Raw genomic sequence first — 17,204 nt, 5'->3', positions numbered from 1 at the left:
ATTTTAAAAGGGCTAGGGGCTTACTTCTATGGGTTAACGCCTTTCGAGATATCGCCATAAAGGTGGACCAGGGGTGACTCTAGAATGTGTTTGTACAATATGGGTATGAAATTAAAGGTATTAATGAGGGTTTTAAAAGAGAGTGGTGGTAGTTGTATAGGTGGTCGCCTTTTCGAGATATCGGCATAAAGGTGGACCAGGGGTGACTCTAGAATGCGTTTGTACAATATGGGTATCAAACGAAAGGTGTTAATGAGTATTTTAAAAGGGCGTGGGGCTTAGTTCTATAGGTGGACGCCTTTTCGAGATATCGCCATAAAGGTGGACCAGGGGTGACTCTAGAATTTGTTTCTGCGATATGGGTATCAAATGAAAGGGGTTAATGAACATTTTAAAAGGGAGTGGGCCTTAGTTCTATAGGTGGACGCCTTTTCGAGATACCGCCATAAACGTGGACCAGGGATGACTCTAGAATGCGTTTGAACAATATGGGTATCAAACGAAAGGTGTTAATGAGTATTTCAAAAAAGCGCGGTGTTTAGTTCTATAGGTGGACGCCTTTTCGAGATATCGCCATTAAGGTGGAACAGGGGTGACTCTAGAATGTGTTTGTACGATATGGGTATCAAATTAAAGGTATTAATGAGGGTTTTAAAAGGGAGTGGTGGTACTTGTATAGGTGGTCGCCTTTTCGAGATATCGGCATAAAGGTGGACCAGGGGTGACTCTAGAATGCATTTGTACAATATGGGTATCAAACGAAAGGTGTTAATGAGTATTTTAAAAGGCGTGGGTCTTAGTTATATAGGTGGACTCCTTTTCGAGATATCGCCATAAAGGTGGACCAGGGGTGACTCTACAATGTGTTTGTACGATATGGGTATCAAATTAAAGGTATTAATGAGGGTTTTAAAAGTGAGTGGTGGTAGTTGTATAGGTGGTCGCCTTTTCGAGATATCGGCATAAAGGTGGACCAGGGGTGACTCTAGAATGCGTTTGTACAATATGGGTATCAAACGAAAGGTGTTAATGAGTATTTTAAAAGGGCGTGGGGCTTAGTTCTATAGGTGGACGCCTTTTCGAGATATCGCCATAAACGTGGAGCAGGGGTGACTCTAGAATGTGTTTGTACGATATGGGTATCAAATGAAAGGTGTTAATGAGTATTTTAAAAGGGAGTAGGCCTTAGTTCTATAGGTGGATGCCTTTTCGAGATATCGCCATAAAGGTGGACCAGGGGTGACTCTAGAATTTGTTTTTACAATATGGGTATCAAATGAAAGGTGTTAATGAGTATTTTAAAAGGGCGTGGGCCTTAGTTCTATAGGTGGGCGCCTTTTCGAGATATCGCCATAAAGGTGGACCAGGGGTGACTCTAGAATTTGTTTCTGCGATATGGATATCAAAAGAAAGGGGTTAATGAACATTTTAAAAGGGAGTGGGCCTTAGTTCTATAGGTGGACGCCTTTTCGAGATACCGCCATAAAGGTGGACCAGGGATGACTCTAGAATGCGTTTGAACAATATGGGTATCAAACGAAAGGTGTTAATGAGTATTTCAAAAAAGCGCGGTGTTTAGTTCTATAGGTGGACGCCTTTTCGAGATATCGCCATTAAGGTGGAACAGGGGTGACTCTAGAATGTGTTTGTACGATATGGGTATCAAATTAAAGGTATTAATGAGGGTTTTAAAAGGGAGTGGTGGTACTTGTATAGGTGGTCCCTTTTCGAGATATCGGCATAAAGGTGGACCAGGGGTGATTCTAGAATGCATTTGTACAATATGGGTATCAAACGAAAGGTGTTAATGAGTATTTTAAAAGGCGTGGGTCTTAGTTCTATAGGTGGACTCCAGGGGTGACTCTACAATGTGTTTGTACGTTATGGGTATCAAATTAAAGGTATTAATGAGGGTTTTAAAAGTGAGTGGTGGTAGTTGTATAGGTGGTCGCCTTTTCGAGATATCGGCATAAAGGTGGACCATGGGTGACTCTAGAATGCGTTTTACAATATGGGTATCAAACGAAAGGTGTTAATGAGTATTTTAAAAGGGCGTGGGGCTTAGTTCTATAGGTGGACGCCTTTTCGAGATATCGCCATTAAGGTGGAACAGGGGTGACTCTAGAATGTGTTTGTACGATATGGGTATCAAATTAAAGGTATTAATGAGGGTTTTAAAAGGGAGTGGTGGTAGTTCTATAGGTGGTCGCCTTTTCGGGAAATCGGTATAAAGGTGGACCAGGGGTGACTCTAGAATGTGTTTGTACAATATGGGTATCAAACGAAAGGTGTTAATGAGTATTTTAAAAGGGCGTGGGGCTTACTTCTATGGGTGAACGCCTTTCGAGATATCGCCATAAAGGTGGACCAGGGGTGACTCTAGAATGTGTTTGTACAATATGGGTAGAAAAATTTTCTTCTAATTGAAAAATCTTATTTCTAAAATTTTGATGTTGCTCTGCCCGGGAGTTGAACCCAGGGCATACGGTGTGATAGGCGGAGCACGCTACCATCACACCACGGTGGCCGCCGGCTTAGTTCTATAGGTGGAGGACTTTTCGAGATATCGCCATAAAGGTGGACAATGTGTGAATCTAGAATGTGTTTGTACTATATGGGTGTCAAATTAAAGGTATTAATGAGGGTTTTAAAAGGGAGTGTTGGTAGTTGTATAGGTGGTCGCCTTTTCGAGATATCGATATGGTTTGTACGATATGGGTATCAAATAAAAGGTGTTAATGAGTATTTTAAAAGGGAGTGGGCCTTAGTTCTATAGGTGGACGCCTTTTCGAGATATCGCCATAAAGGTGGACCCGGTGTGACTCTAGAATGCGTTTGTACAATATGGGTATCAAACGAAAGGTGTTAATGAGTATTTCGAAAGGGCGTGGGGCTTAGTTCTATAGGTGGACGCCTTTTCGAGATTTCGCCACAAAGGTGGATCAGGGGTGACTCTAGAATGTGTTTGTACGATATCGGTATCAAATTAAGGGTATTGATGAGGGTTTTAAAAGGGAGTGGTGGTAGTTCTATAGGTGGACGCCTTTTCGATATATCGCCATAAAGGTGGACCAGGGGTGACTGTAGAATGGGTTTGTACGATATGGGTATCACATTAAAGGTATTAATGAGGCTTTTAAAAGGGAGTGGTGGTAATTGTATATGTGAAGGCGTTTTTCAGATATCGACCAAAATGTGGACCAGGGTGACCCAGAACATCATCTGTTGGATACCGCTAATTTATTTATATATATAATACCACGAACAGTATTCCTGCCAAGATTTCAAGGGTTTTTTATTTCGCCCTGCAGAACTTTTTCATTTCATTCTACTTAATATGGTAGGTGTCACACCCGTTTTACAAAGTTTTTTCTAAAGTTATATTTTGCGTCAATAAACCAATCCAAATACCATGTTTCGTTTTGGTAATTTTCGATATCGAAAAAGTGGGCGTGGTCATAGTCGGATTTCCGCCATTTTTTATACCAATACAAAGTGAGTTCAGATAAGTACGTGAACTGAGTTTAGTAAAGATATATCGATTTTTGCTCAAGTTATCGTGTTAACGGCCGAGCGGAAGGACAGGCGGTCGACTGTGTACAAAAACTGGACGTGGCTTCAGCCGATTTCGCCCTTTATTACAGAAATAAGTTAAATAAAAAAAATAAATGTAAGGCGCGATAACCTCCGAAGAGATCTAAGGCCGAGCTTCTCTTCCAATTTGCGTCGTGCTCCTCTTTTGATTTTTCCCTACAAATTGGCCGGACGGGACCTACATGTTTTATGCCGACTCCGAACGGCATCTTCAAGGCAGATGAGTTTTCACTGAGAGCTTTTCATGGCAGAAATACAATCGGAGCGCTTGCCAGACACTGCCGAGGGGCGACCCCGCTTAGAAAAATTTTCTTCTAATTGAAAAATCTTATTTCTAAAATTTTGATGTTGCTTTGCCCGGGAGTTGAACCCAGGGCATACGGTGTGATAGGCGGAGCACGTTACCATCACACCACGGAGGCCGCCACAGAATAGTTATTGTCCCACACACACACAGAAATAAGTTATTGTCCCAAAATCTAAGCCCCTACCAAATTTCACAAGGATTGGTAAATTTTTGTTCGACTTATGGGATTAAAAGTATCCTAGACAAATTAAATGAAAAAGGGCGGAGCCACGCCCATTTTCAAATTTTCTTTTATTTTTGCATTTTGTTGCACCATATCATTGATGGAGTTGAATGTTGACATAATTTACTTATATACTGTAAAGATATTAAATCTTTTGTTAAAATTTGACTTAAAAAAAATTTTTTTTAAAGTGGGCGTGGTCGTTCTCCGATTTTGCTAATTTTTATTAAGCATACATATAGTAATAGGAGTAACGTTCCTGCCAAATTTCATCATGATATCTTCAACGACTGCCAAATTACAGCTTGCAAAAGTTTGAAATTACCGTCTTTTAAAAGTGGGCGTTGCCACGCCCATTGTCCAAAATTTTACCAATTTTCTATTCAGCGTCATCAGTTCAACTCACCTACCAAGTTTCATTGCTTTATCCGTCTTTGGTAATGAATTATTGCACTTTTACGGTTTTTCGAAATTTTCGATATCGAAAAAGTGGGCGTGGTTATAATCCGATATTGTTCATTTTAAATAGCGATCTCAGATGAGTGCTCAAGTGCCTACATACCAAATTTCATCAAGATACTTCAAAATTTACTCAAATTATCGTGTTAACGGACAGACGGACGGACGGACGGACATGGCTCAATCAAACTTTTTTTCGATCCTGATGATTTTGATATATGGAAGTCTATATCTATCTCGATTCCTTTATACCTGTACAACCAACCGTTATCCAATCAAAGTTAATATACTCTGTGAGCTCTGCTCAACTGAGTATAATAAAAAAGTAATATACAACACATGTAAACTTATACCCATATATATGACCAATACAAGTACTACTACGTCATTCTACTATTATGACAACATATAGGATATCAAGACACCCAATATAAAAAGTGATGTGTACTAAACTTCTTTTACTACGAACAAAAAAGAGCACTTAGTCTAGTATACGTACATATATACAAAATACAAAAGATGAGGGACGATCTTATTAACTTATAACTAACTTAGCTCTATAGCGCTTTTATTTTTGGATACCCAATCACATATATTAAAGGCACATACGACGATATAATTATAGGTATACATAGACATACGCACCCGCCTCAGCGCGGCTAAAACCAAGGAACAAAAAACACAAGGAAAGCTAGACGTCGAAAAGCTTCAATCACAACAGACTGCCAATGATTTCGCAACTCGGCTCTCACACCTGCTCTCTGAGAGCACAACTCATCCTGAAGAAATACAGGAGCAGTGGGAGCATATCTTCAAAGCACTTCGTACTGCCGCCGAGGAAAAAATTGGTTACCGGCGGCCACGAAAAAAGAACTGGTACGATGAAGAATGCCGCGTTGCAACCGAAAGAAAAGGCGCTGCCTACAGGGCTACGTTAAAAGCGAGCGCGACAAGAGGAGTGTGTGAACGCTATCGCGAGTTGAAAAGGGAAGCGAGACGCCTTTTCAGGAAGAAAAAAGCAGAAGCAGAAAGGCGTGAGTGCGAAGAGCTTGAGCTGCTAGCCACCAGGAATAACGCCCGAAAATTGTACCAAAAAATACGGCGACAGACGGAAGGTTTTAAGACCGGGGCAAACTCCTGTAGGAATGAAAATGGCGAACTTGTAACTGATGTCCAGGGAGTGCTTAGATTATGGAGGGAATACTTCTCTGCTCTCCTAAATGGAGGCAGCAATTCACCGCGCAGAGATGAAGAACCCGATCCCGCAATCGATGATGATGGAATATAGTATGTCCCCCCGCCCGATTATGACGAAGTTAGAATAGCAATAACAAGATTGAAAAACAACAAGGCCGTGGGCGCTGATGGATTGCCTGCGGAGCTATTCAAGTTCGGCGGCGAGGAGTTGGTAAGGCGCATGCAGCAACTTCTTAGCAAAATATGGGCTGACGAAAGCATGCCCGACGGTTGGAATCTAAGTGTTCTTTTCCCAGTCCACAAGAAGGGTGATACTGCAAAATGCACCAACTATCGTGGAATCAGCCTTTTTAATATCGAATATAAGGTCCTTTCAAGTGTATTGTGCGAAAGATTGAAGCCCACCGTGGACCGGCTGATTGGACCTTATCAGTGCGGCTTCAGACCTGGTAAATCTATCACCGACCAGATTTTCACAATGCGCCAAATCTTGGAAAAAACCCGTGAAAAGAGAATCGACACACCTCACCTCTTCGTCGACTTTAAAGCCGCATTCGACAGCACGAAAAGGAGCTGCCTATATGCCGCTATGTCTGAATTTGGTTTCCCCACAAAACTTATACGACTGTGCAAAATGACGTTGAGCAACACCATCATCTCAGTCAGAATTGGGAAGGACCTCTCCGAGCCGTTCGAAACTAAACGAGGTTTCAGACAGGGTGACCCCCTATCGTGCGATTTCTTTAATTTGATGCTGGAGAAAATTATACTAGCTGCAGAACTTAACCGCACTGGAACAATATACTATAAAAGCGTGCAATTACTGGCATATGCTGATGACATTGATATCATCGGCCTAAACACCCGCGCTGTTAGTTCTGCTTACTCCAAACTGGAAAAAGATGCGGTAAAGATGGGTTTGATGGTGAATGAGGACAAAACGAAGTACCTGCTGTCATCGAGCAAAGAGTCAGCGCATATGCGCCTTGGCAACCACGCTACTGTTGGCAGCCATAATTTCGAAATAGTAAAATACTTCGTTTATTTGGGAACCAGCATCAACACTAGCAACAACATCACCACTGAAATCCAGCGAAGAATCAATCTTGCCAATAAATGCTACTTTGGACTAGGTAGGCAATTGAAAAGTAAAGTCCTCTCTCGGCGAACGAAAATCATACTCTACAAGTCACTTATCGTACCCGTCCTGCTATATGGGGCAGAAGCATGGACCATGACAACAGCAGATGAAGCGGCTTTGGGAGTGTTCGAGAGAAAAGTTCTTCGAAAGATTTATGGACCTCTACGCGCTGGCGATGGCGAGTACCGAAGAAGATTTAATGGTGAGCTGTACGAGCTATACGCAGACATCAACATAGTCCAGCGAATTAAAACGCAGCGGCTGCGCTGGCTAGGCCATGTTATGCGAATGAAAGATGATGATCCGGCCAAGAAAGTGTTTCTATCGGAACCCGCCTATGGAAGCAGAGGTAGAGGATGGCCCCCACTCCGTTGGAAGGACCAGGTGGAAAACGATTTAAACTCCCTTGGTGTGACCAATTGGCGACGGTTGGCGGAGCGAAGGAGCGACTGGCGCGCCTTGTTGGACGCCCATAACCGTTTAGACGGTTAAGCGCCAATTAAGTAAGTAAGTAATACATAGACATATTGTAACGAATTTACTTCCAAATTCGAATCACTAAACTGTTGAATAAATAACTCCAATTTGTGATAATGCAAAATGGCCTTTATTAAAGTACTTCACAATAACACTCAAACTGTGCAACGAATAGCTTGCTTAATAACCAAACTGATTGATAGCTCAAATGAAACTCTACTATTCAAAATAATACTGCTCTATCTATCTATCTAGCGAGCGATAGCGTCTTAGTCGAAACTGCTTGACAACTCAAATCAAACTGAATTCCAGCGCCTCTACAATTGCCGCCTTTTATACTCTTGGATTTCAACGTTCGCATCTTCTAGGCGCTTCCAGAATCTACTAGTCCAGAAGCTCTTAAACTTCCCAGCTGTAACTACAATTGCATAATTTTATAGTTTTTCTCATTGCATACTTTCAGGAGTATCTCAGATATATGCATGTGTTTGTGCATTAACTCTCCGCTGCTCGTATACGTACATGGTACATATGTGTAGACGCAATTATTGTTTCGTTTATGTAGATACATAGTGATTGATCTATGGATGTGAATTCACGTCACTGCTTAGCATCGGCTTAGAGACGATATCATCGCTCAGTGCTGCTAACATTCGTTACACTGCCCTCCACCTAGGTCTGATCGTCCCGATCAGACAAATCTCTCGATCTATACGCTGCCAGCCTTTCCAAATGAACCACTTTCATTTTGGTTCGTGGTTTGCCAATGGTTTGTATGCGGCAAACTACATCGTTGATCCGTTTTACAACTTTGTATGGGCCTTCCCAATTACACTGCAATTTCGGGGACAAACCTTTTTTTCGTTGTGGGTTGTATAACAGCACCAAATCTCCTTCCTGAAACCCATCCGAATTAATTGCTTTATCATATCTCGCTTTCATCTTGCCACTCATAATCTTTGCTCGTTGCCTTACAAGATCGTGTATCTCTCTCAGCTCTTCTTCCAAGACACCAGTGTATTTCTTGACATTTCTTTCCGCATCGGCATCTATCCCAAACCTCAAATCAGCTGGCAGTCGAAGGTCATTGCCAAAAATTACTTTTGCAGGGGTTTGGCCCGTGGTTTCATGCACTGCTGATCGGTAAGCCATCAAGAATAATGGTATGCGGGTATTCCACTCCTTATGGTACTTGTCTACTACTTTCCTTAAATGCTCTTCCAATGTTCTATTGAAACGTTCCACCATACCATCGGACTGAGGATGTAATGCAGTTGTCCGTGTTTTCCGAATGCCCAACTTCTTGCACATTTCTTGGAACACAGCTGATTCAAAGTTCCTGCCTTGGTCAGAATGTATCTCCATTGGTACACCATACCTTGCAACCCATTCGTTGGTAATCACTTCTGCTACTGTTTCTGCTTCTTGGTTTGGGATTGGGTATACCTCTGGCCATTTACTGAAATAATCCATAACCACCAGTACGTATTTGTTTCCGCGGTTGCTAGTAGGAAATGGACCTGCCACATCCATGGCGATCCTTTCAAATGGTGGACCTGAAATATACTGCTTCATCTGGCCATGACTTCGTGTTTTGGGCCCTTTCGCTCTGTTGCAAACCTCGCAGTTGGCAATCCACTCGGTGACCGACTGACGGCAACCAACCCAATAGAATCTCTGCTTAATTTTCTCGAGCGTCTTCGTGATTCCAAGATGACCTCCACTTGGACCATTATGCAGCTCGCTGAGCACGTCAGGAATCCTCTTTCTGGGAACAACTATCAGTTTCTTCTTGCATTTACCATCCTCACTCTCCCATACTCGATGAAGGCAACCGGATATCAATTCTAAACTGTTCCACTGTGCCCAATATGACTTCGCAATGGGACTCTCTGCTGACATCTCTTCTCTGTTTGGTCTTTCGTTTCGTTCGAGCCCTTGCATAACACGTGACATATCTGTATCTTCTAGCTGACACTTTCTTAGCTGTTCCTTGTCCCATTCATCTGTACATGTTATATTCATTAGCCGGACATCTATAATGTCTTTTTTAGCCTCGGCTTTTGAACAGTGCTTGCATTCCAAACTACATGATCTTCGTGACATTGCATCGGCATTTCCATGGGTACTACCTTTTCGATGCTCAATGGAAAAGTTATAGCTTTGTAGTCGCTCGATCCACCGTGCCAATTGTCCTTCCGGATTACGGAACTGCAGAAGCCATTTCAACGCTGCGTGATCAGTCCTGACGCGGAATCGCTGGCCGTAGAGGTATTTGTGGAAATGTTTAATGCACTCTACCAATGCCAACAGCTCTCTCCGTGTAACGCAATAGTTCCTCTCTGGTTTTCCAATTGAACGGCTGTAATATGCAACTACCTTCTCCTGTCCATCGACCAATTGTGATAAAACACCTCCTATAGCATATCCACTCGCATCTGTATCTAGAATAAATGTTGCCCCTATAATCGGATAGGCTAACATTGGGGCAGTGCACAAACTCTCCTTCAATGTTTTGAAAGCCACTTCTTGCTCCTTCTTCCAATCAAAAGCTTTATTTTTTCTTGTAAGCTCATGGATGCTATGGGCTACGCTGGAAAAATTTGGTACAAATCGGCGGTAATATGTGCACAGCCCAAGGAAACTTCTTAATTCATGTAGGTTCTGTGGTCTTGGGCAATCCTTTACAGCCTCTATCTTTTCGTTCGCAGTGCAGATGCCCTCTGTCGTTACCTTGTGACCCAAATAATTTACTTCCTTTTTAAACAGCGCACACTTTTTGGGACTTAACTTCAGACCAGCCTCATTTTTCCATCCTTATTCTTTACACGTACTACCGGTGAGCTCCATGGACTAGCTGATGGTTAGATGACGCAGCTGTCGCTGATTTCTTGTATGATTTGATTCACAACTTCCCGCTTCGCCAGTGGAACACTACGTGGAGCTTGACGGATCGGCCTCGCATCTCCAGTGTCAATTTGATGTTTCACGTTGGTGCGGCCTGGTTTAGAACCATCCTCGTCAAATATGTTTGCGTACTTTAGGAGCAGTTGTTTTGCCCTACTCTGATATGCTTCCTCTAGCCCCTGCGTTCATGCCGTGATGTCATTTGAAAGATCAGTATTACTAGCTGAAACGTGTTCCTGGAGCTGTTCACAGTTAATAACTACTTCAGCCTCTTGGCATCTTCCCAAAATAGCTCCTTTAGTCAGTTTGAGTGGTGACTTGAACTCATTGAGTACTCTTACCGGAATACGTCCATCTTGTTTTGTCATAGCCAGGGTTTTTCCTACAAGTATGTTCAGTGCTGATTTGTTTGCTGCTTCTACAACCCACAATTTGTTTGTCCCACAATTTCCATCAACCTTTGCCCAGATGACTGCTTCGGATTTTGGTGGTATTCGCTGACTCTCTTCCACCAGCACTCGTTTACTGCTGTAGCCTCTCTCGTAGCCGAAGTTAAGTGGTACATCCATGTTCTTATATCGCATCGTCTTGCTTTGCATGTCGATATTGATGCCCTGGTCGATTAAGAAGTCCACTCCAAATATGATTTCATCAACAATCTCTGCCACTATAAAATTGTGTACTACCGTGACGTTCCCAATTGCGACTTCACATGATACTTCTCCTAGAATCGTGCTGTCTTCTCCAGTGGCTGTACGCAATCTTGCTCCATGCAATGGTCTTATCTTCTTGTTGACTAAATCCGCTCGAATGATGGAATGAGATGCACCCGTATCTACAGTCAGTAAACGTTCCTTTCCATCCACATGTCCTCCGACAGTAAGATTGTTTGACCTTCTTCCAATTTGTGAGATAGAGATTATGGGGCATTCAATTGAGGGAGCCAGCTGTCGCCCCTTGCGGCTGACTCGCTTTAGTTTAACGATTGAGTGGACTTGGAGATTTGCTCATCTCCTTCAGCTCTGCGTTTACGGCCACCCACATTGTTGGAGCTATTGGGATTTTCTGTTGTGATCCCTTCAGTGCTTCCAATATTGTGTCTACCCAATCTGGTCTTTCCACTTCCACACGATGAGCTTTGTATGCTGGTTTACTCAATAGTGAGGCCGTTTCCTGAGTCAATGCATGTGATACCGTTTCAGCAAATGTGAGCTTTGGGTTTGCGTATGTAGCTCGCTTCGTTTCCACGTCCCGTATGCCATTTATAAAACTCTGGATTTTTACCCTCTCGGTGTATTCCATGGGTGCGTCCGCATTTGCGAGATGAGCCAACCTTTCAACATCCGAGGCAAACTCCTGCAAAGTCTCATTCGCTCTTTGGTGACGGTTTTGCAACTCAATTTGGAATATCTGTTTCCTATGCTCGCTTCCATAACGTCACTCGACAGCGGCCATCAATGCTTCTTAGTTGTTCCGCTCTCCTTCGGGAATCGTCTGTAGGATTTCGGCCCTGCTGGCCCTTTCAATGCCACGAACAAAGCTGCAACTTTATCTTCAGCATTCCAGTTGTTCGCTGCCGACGTCTTCTCAAATTGGAGCTTAAATACCTGAAATGGAACAGAACCATCAAACGTTGGGGATTTTACCTTCAGAGTAGACGTTGAAGTGATTGGACGGTTCAATTGTAACTCCTGAATCCGATATTTCAAAGCATCCATCTCGGCCTCCACTTTATTTTGTCGTTCACTAACAGCCTCCAGCTGCGATGAGAATTTTGTTTCCTGTGCCTCCAGCTTTGTTGAGGTACGCTCTTCTTGTGCTTCGAGCTGTAATGTTATGCGTGCCTCTTGTTCTTTTAATTGTTCTGCAATTTGTGACGCCATGTGTGTTTTCTGTTCTTCCAATTGTGTTTCTATCTTGGATGTTATACGGTTCTCCTGCGATTCTAGTTGTGATGCCATATATGTCTTCCGCTCTTCCAGTTGTGATGACATTTGTGACGACATTGATGCTACTGTCGATGTTTGTGCAGATATTGCAGCCAATATAATGTTCAAGTCTGTGCTGGTAACCGTCTGCGATATTTCGTTTTTCTCTTCAATTTTTGTTGTCTCCTCGCCTTCAAGATGAAAGACATACTCTTCCACATCAATTCCTTCTGCTTCAATTGCCTCTCGTAGCCGTGCCTGAAGTTCAAGTTTAACGCCGCTTGTATTCAATCCACGGCTCTCCAACTCCTTCTTTAGTTGCTGGATCTTCAATTCACTGAACTTTGCCATGTCCTTGTTGTCCTCTGGAATTTATTCAACAATTCCTCTTCTGACACCAATTGTGACGAATTTACTTGCAAATCCTCTTATTTGCAATCCTCTGCTAAGTTCGAATCACTACACTGTTGAATAAATAACTCCAATTTGTAATAATGCAAAATGGCCTTTATTAAAGTACTTCACAATAACACTCAAACTGTGCAACGAATAGCTTGCTTAATAACCAAACTGATTGATAGCTCAATCGAAACTCTACTATTCAAAATAATATTGCTCTTGCTCGCTAGATAGCGTCTTAGTCGAAACTGCTTGACAACTCAAATCAAACTGAATTCCAGCGCCTCTACAATTGCCGCCTTTTATACTCTTGGATTTCAACGTTCGCATCTTCTAGGCGCTTCCAGAATCTACTAGTCCAGCAGCTCTCAAACTTCTCAGCTGTAACTACAATTGCACAATTGAATAGTTTTTCTCATTGCATACTTTCAGGAGTATCTCAGATATATGCATGTGTTTGTGCATTGACCCTCCGCTGCTCGTATACGTACATGGTACATATGTGTAGACGCAATTATTGTTTCGTTTATGTAGATACATAGTGATTGATCTATGGATGTGAATTCACGTCACTGCTTAGCATCGGCTTAGTGACGATAGCATCGCTCAGTGCTGCTAACATTCATTACAATATGATAGCTAACTTCGTAAACACAAACACTCTACGGATACCTACATATTTCTATATAAATCATTGCTGAAAATCGTTAGAAGCTATATACCTGCATGGTAGAGAAAAATTAATGTACTTAAATGAAACAAAAATGGTGTAAGAAATTCGAAAACCATTTTATTAATATAATAATCACAAATGGTATCCGAAGATTGTTGGTTGGTGTATTGCACGCTTGTATTTAAGATCCAAATTTTCGTGCGTCGTATAAAGTAACAACATGTTGGTACTCTACGTACTATGAAGCCAATAATTTTGAACCTAATATTTCAACAAGCTACGCACTCAAAACACATATTACAATTTATATAGTACTACAATTAAAAATATTGTAAAATTGCAAAACAACCGAAACCTTTCTTTAAAATACACAGAAAAGTTGTTTTAAAACAAAAAAAAAAATTAATTAGAACTCGAAGTTATATTTTATAAACATCAAATACAAATACATTAACAAATTTTACTTTCCCAGTTTTCCTAGCGGTAGTCGTATGCGAGCTCGTTTGCGAATCTTTTGCAGGAGCCTATAGGTACACCTTTTTATTAATTTGTTGCAAAGAAAGCAATGTTGTTTTTAAAACAACATTTAGAGAAACTACCACCTTATACGAGGGATATTCATTTACACACATAAATACAATCTTAATATAGTTTTTTTCATTAGATAATTTGTATTACATAATTATTTATTTATTTATTTATTTTATATGTAAATTTTATATGTATTATTATATGTATTATTATATGTATATTATATACATACTAGGCGTGTGAGGGATTAAATGAAATAATTAAACGTACGAAAAGAAATATAGATATATAAGCTAATATTCATACATATACAGATATATATAATAGTATTGGACATTTCAACGTTTGACGACAGTCGCAAATGGTTGATTACATAGTCTATGAGCTATTTTGAAATGAATTTTGAATAAACTTTTGTAATTAAAATGGGAATGCTGGCATTCTTTTGATTTAGAAGGCATAGCTAACACAGGTAAGGGGCCATCGAGAACTAGGTGCGTCGATGGCCATGGATGAGAATGGGTCACGCACCGGGCTATGTATATTCGGCCTTTTTTTTGTTGTTTTCCCCTTTTCTAATTTTCAGCTTTTTTTGTTATTTGGTTCTCAGCGTGCAACCGCTCGTATCCGGTTCTGGTTTTTTTTTTTTTTTTTTTTTGTTGTGTCAGTCGTTTTAAAATTTCAGTTGGTAGTTTTCAGTTGTAGTTTAAATTCAAATCCATAGGACTCGGATTAATTTTTTTATGCGTTTAGATTTTTCTTTTGAATTTTCAATTTAAATGTTTAACGGTCTGTCCGTGACATCCGGTTCTACCGGATGTTGTTTTTAGTCCATTTGAGCGTTTTGAACTAGTTCTGTGCTTTTGACCATTTTTAAGGCATGATAGGTTTTTTTCTGTTTATGGTGCAGGACGGCAAGGCTGGCAAGAACCCCGCTGAGCCGACATGACTAGCCACAGAGCACTACTAGATCATGCCGACTGCCTTCCTTGTCGCTCCCATAGAAAATGCGTATCCATAGCAAGCACCTATAATTGCATAGGGTACAGCGGCGATACAAAATGTCCATTCGATTGGCCGACGAAGTCCAAGATCGAGAACAAGACGCTTGTCACCGTACGTAGGAATTGTAGTATTATTAGCTCCATAAAGTTTGAATTGCTTTGAGTTCTGTTGACTTAGTATGAAGCTGGAAGAAGAGAAAGTTCAGCGCCGGTATCTATAAGAAATGTTGAGCCGGACCGTTTGTCAGTTATTATCAGACGGTTTTGTAGCTTTCTACCAAGTGCCGCCTGAACGCGTGATGGTTTCTTTACTTTTCCGATTTAACTTCCTCAGCCGTTAGACACTTTTTTGCTTTGCTGCCAAATTTGTTGCGAAAGAAACAGATTGATGGGTTATGTCTTCGTGAAGTAGCAGTATCCTTTCCGTGCTTATTATCACTGCTCCTACTTCGGGCTCTTGAACCTTTACGATAGCTTTGAATGGATTTGACCGCAGAAGCAAGTTCCTCAACTTTGATGGTTAAAACCGATACATCTTCAACAAATTTGTTTAATGTATTAGGCGATGACGAACGGTGGCCTTGTTTGATGGGGTTTGATTTTCCATAATTTTGTCGGCTATTAAGGCCAAACTGTCGATGTCTTCAGATGGGCTAACAGCGAGAATGGCTCGTACGGAATCTGGCAGTTGTTCTAAAAAAAGAGATTTTAAGACCATGTTGTTCTGCCTGAAGCAGCATTTCTTAAAATCATTAAAAATTGTGTATGCTTTCGATTTCCCAACATTTGACCCTTGAAAAGTTTGCGTAGTTTCGTTTCCTCGGAACTAGAAAAAGCTTGAATGATTCTTTCACGTAGCACCGAGTACTAGGTTTTGCCCTCAGGTATGGTTTCTTTATTTACACTACTTGCGTGTGGATTGACTTCAGGTGGAGCAAAACCAAAAACATAATGAAATTTTGTATTTTCGCTTCTGATATTGTTGACGTGAAAAATTGATTCCAATTTCTCGAACCAAGTTTCTGGGTCATCTGGGAAAAATTCGGGTAACTTATGCAATCGTACAGCCATGTGTTCTGCGCCGCTTTCATTTGATGCGGAATTGTTTCCTGCCTTGGTAATTTCATCTGCAGCATTAAGTTGTGGCATGATGATTTATTGTAAATTTTTTATAAATTGATACTTATTTTACTACTACGACGTGTGCCGAAAGCTCTGGAACGTTCCAAAATTTGGCTTGTGTACAATGGTATTTGCGTGATTGCCAACTGTTCTGCCAGCTTTTAGAATTGCGCTTGTATAATGATTTTTCGTGCTTACCAATTGTAGGGTACACGTCGGGGTCACCAATTGTAGGGTTAATTATTACCTAACAATAAAAGAATGCATTGATTTCTTATAAAATACTATATTTAATCAATAAAAATTAAAACGTCTTCTTTGCACAAGTTCTAGAGATCACCAACTAATTTTTCGATTACTAAAGAAAATCTAGTACAGATAAAAGTTGTTTTATCTGGTTATGGATAAGTCACCATTAATTGGCTGTTTACCTCCCAACAGTGACGATTATCCAAAATATATAACTATGCGGCAACCTCGAAAAAGGCACAGCAATAAAATGAAACTCTCCATCTAGAGCTTTATTCGTGTTTTAGGCGTTTGAAAGGATTTAACGTTAAATCTTGCAAGTTTTATCATACAAAGTGAAATCTCCAAACGCTAAAGATTTGAGTTAAATTTCCATTAAATCTTCAATCATTTGTTTAATCATTACAAATATTTCAGGTATGGCAACCTACAATTCATATGTCCTGTCATTACACTCAGTTGAGCAGAGCTCACAGAGTATATTAAGTTTGATTGGATAACGGTTGGTTGTACATATATAAAGGAATCGAGATAGATATAGACTTCCATATATCAAAATAATCAGGATCGAAAAAAAATTTGATTGATCCATGTCCGTCCGTCCGTCCGTCCGTCCCTCCGTTAACACGATAACTTGAGTAAATTTTGAGGTATCTTGATAAAATTTGGTATGTAGGTTCCTGAGCACTCATCTCAGATCGCTATTTAAAATGAACGATATCGGACTATAACCACGCCCACTTTTTCGATATCGAAAATTTCGAAAAACCGAAAAAGTGCGATAATTCATTACAAAAGACAGATAAAGCGACGAAACTTGGTAGATGAGTTGAACTTATGACGCAGAATAGAAAATTAGTAAAATTTTGGACAATGGGCGTGGCACCGCCCACTTTTAAAAGAAGATAATTTAAAACTTTTGCAAGCTGTAATTTGGCAGTCGTTGAAGATATCATGATGAAATTTTGCAGGAACATTACTCCTATTACTATA

The sequence above is a fragment of the Eurosta solidaginis genome, chromosome 2 (genome assembly GCF_040869045.1).
Source record: "Eurosta solidaginis isolate ZX-2024a chromosome 2, ASM4086904v1, whole genome shotgun sequence".
Lineage (NCBI taxonomy): Eukaryota > Metazoa > Arthropoda > Insecta > Diptera > Tephritidae > Eurosta > Eurosta solidaginis.
The sequence above is the reverse complement of the archived record's forward strand: the minus strand, read 5'-3'. Positions refer to the sequence as shown.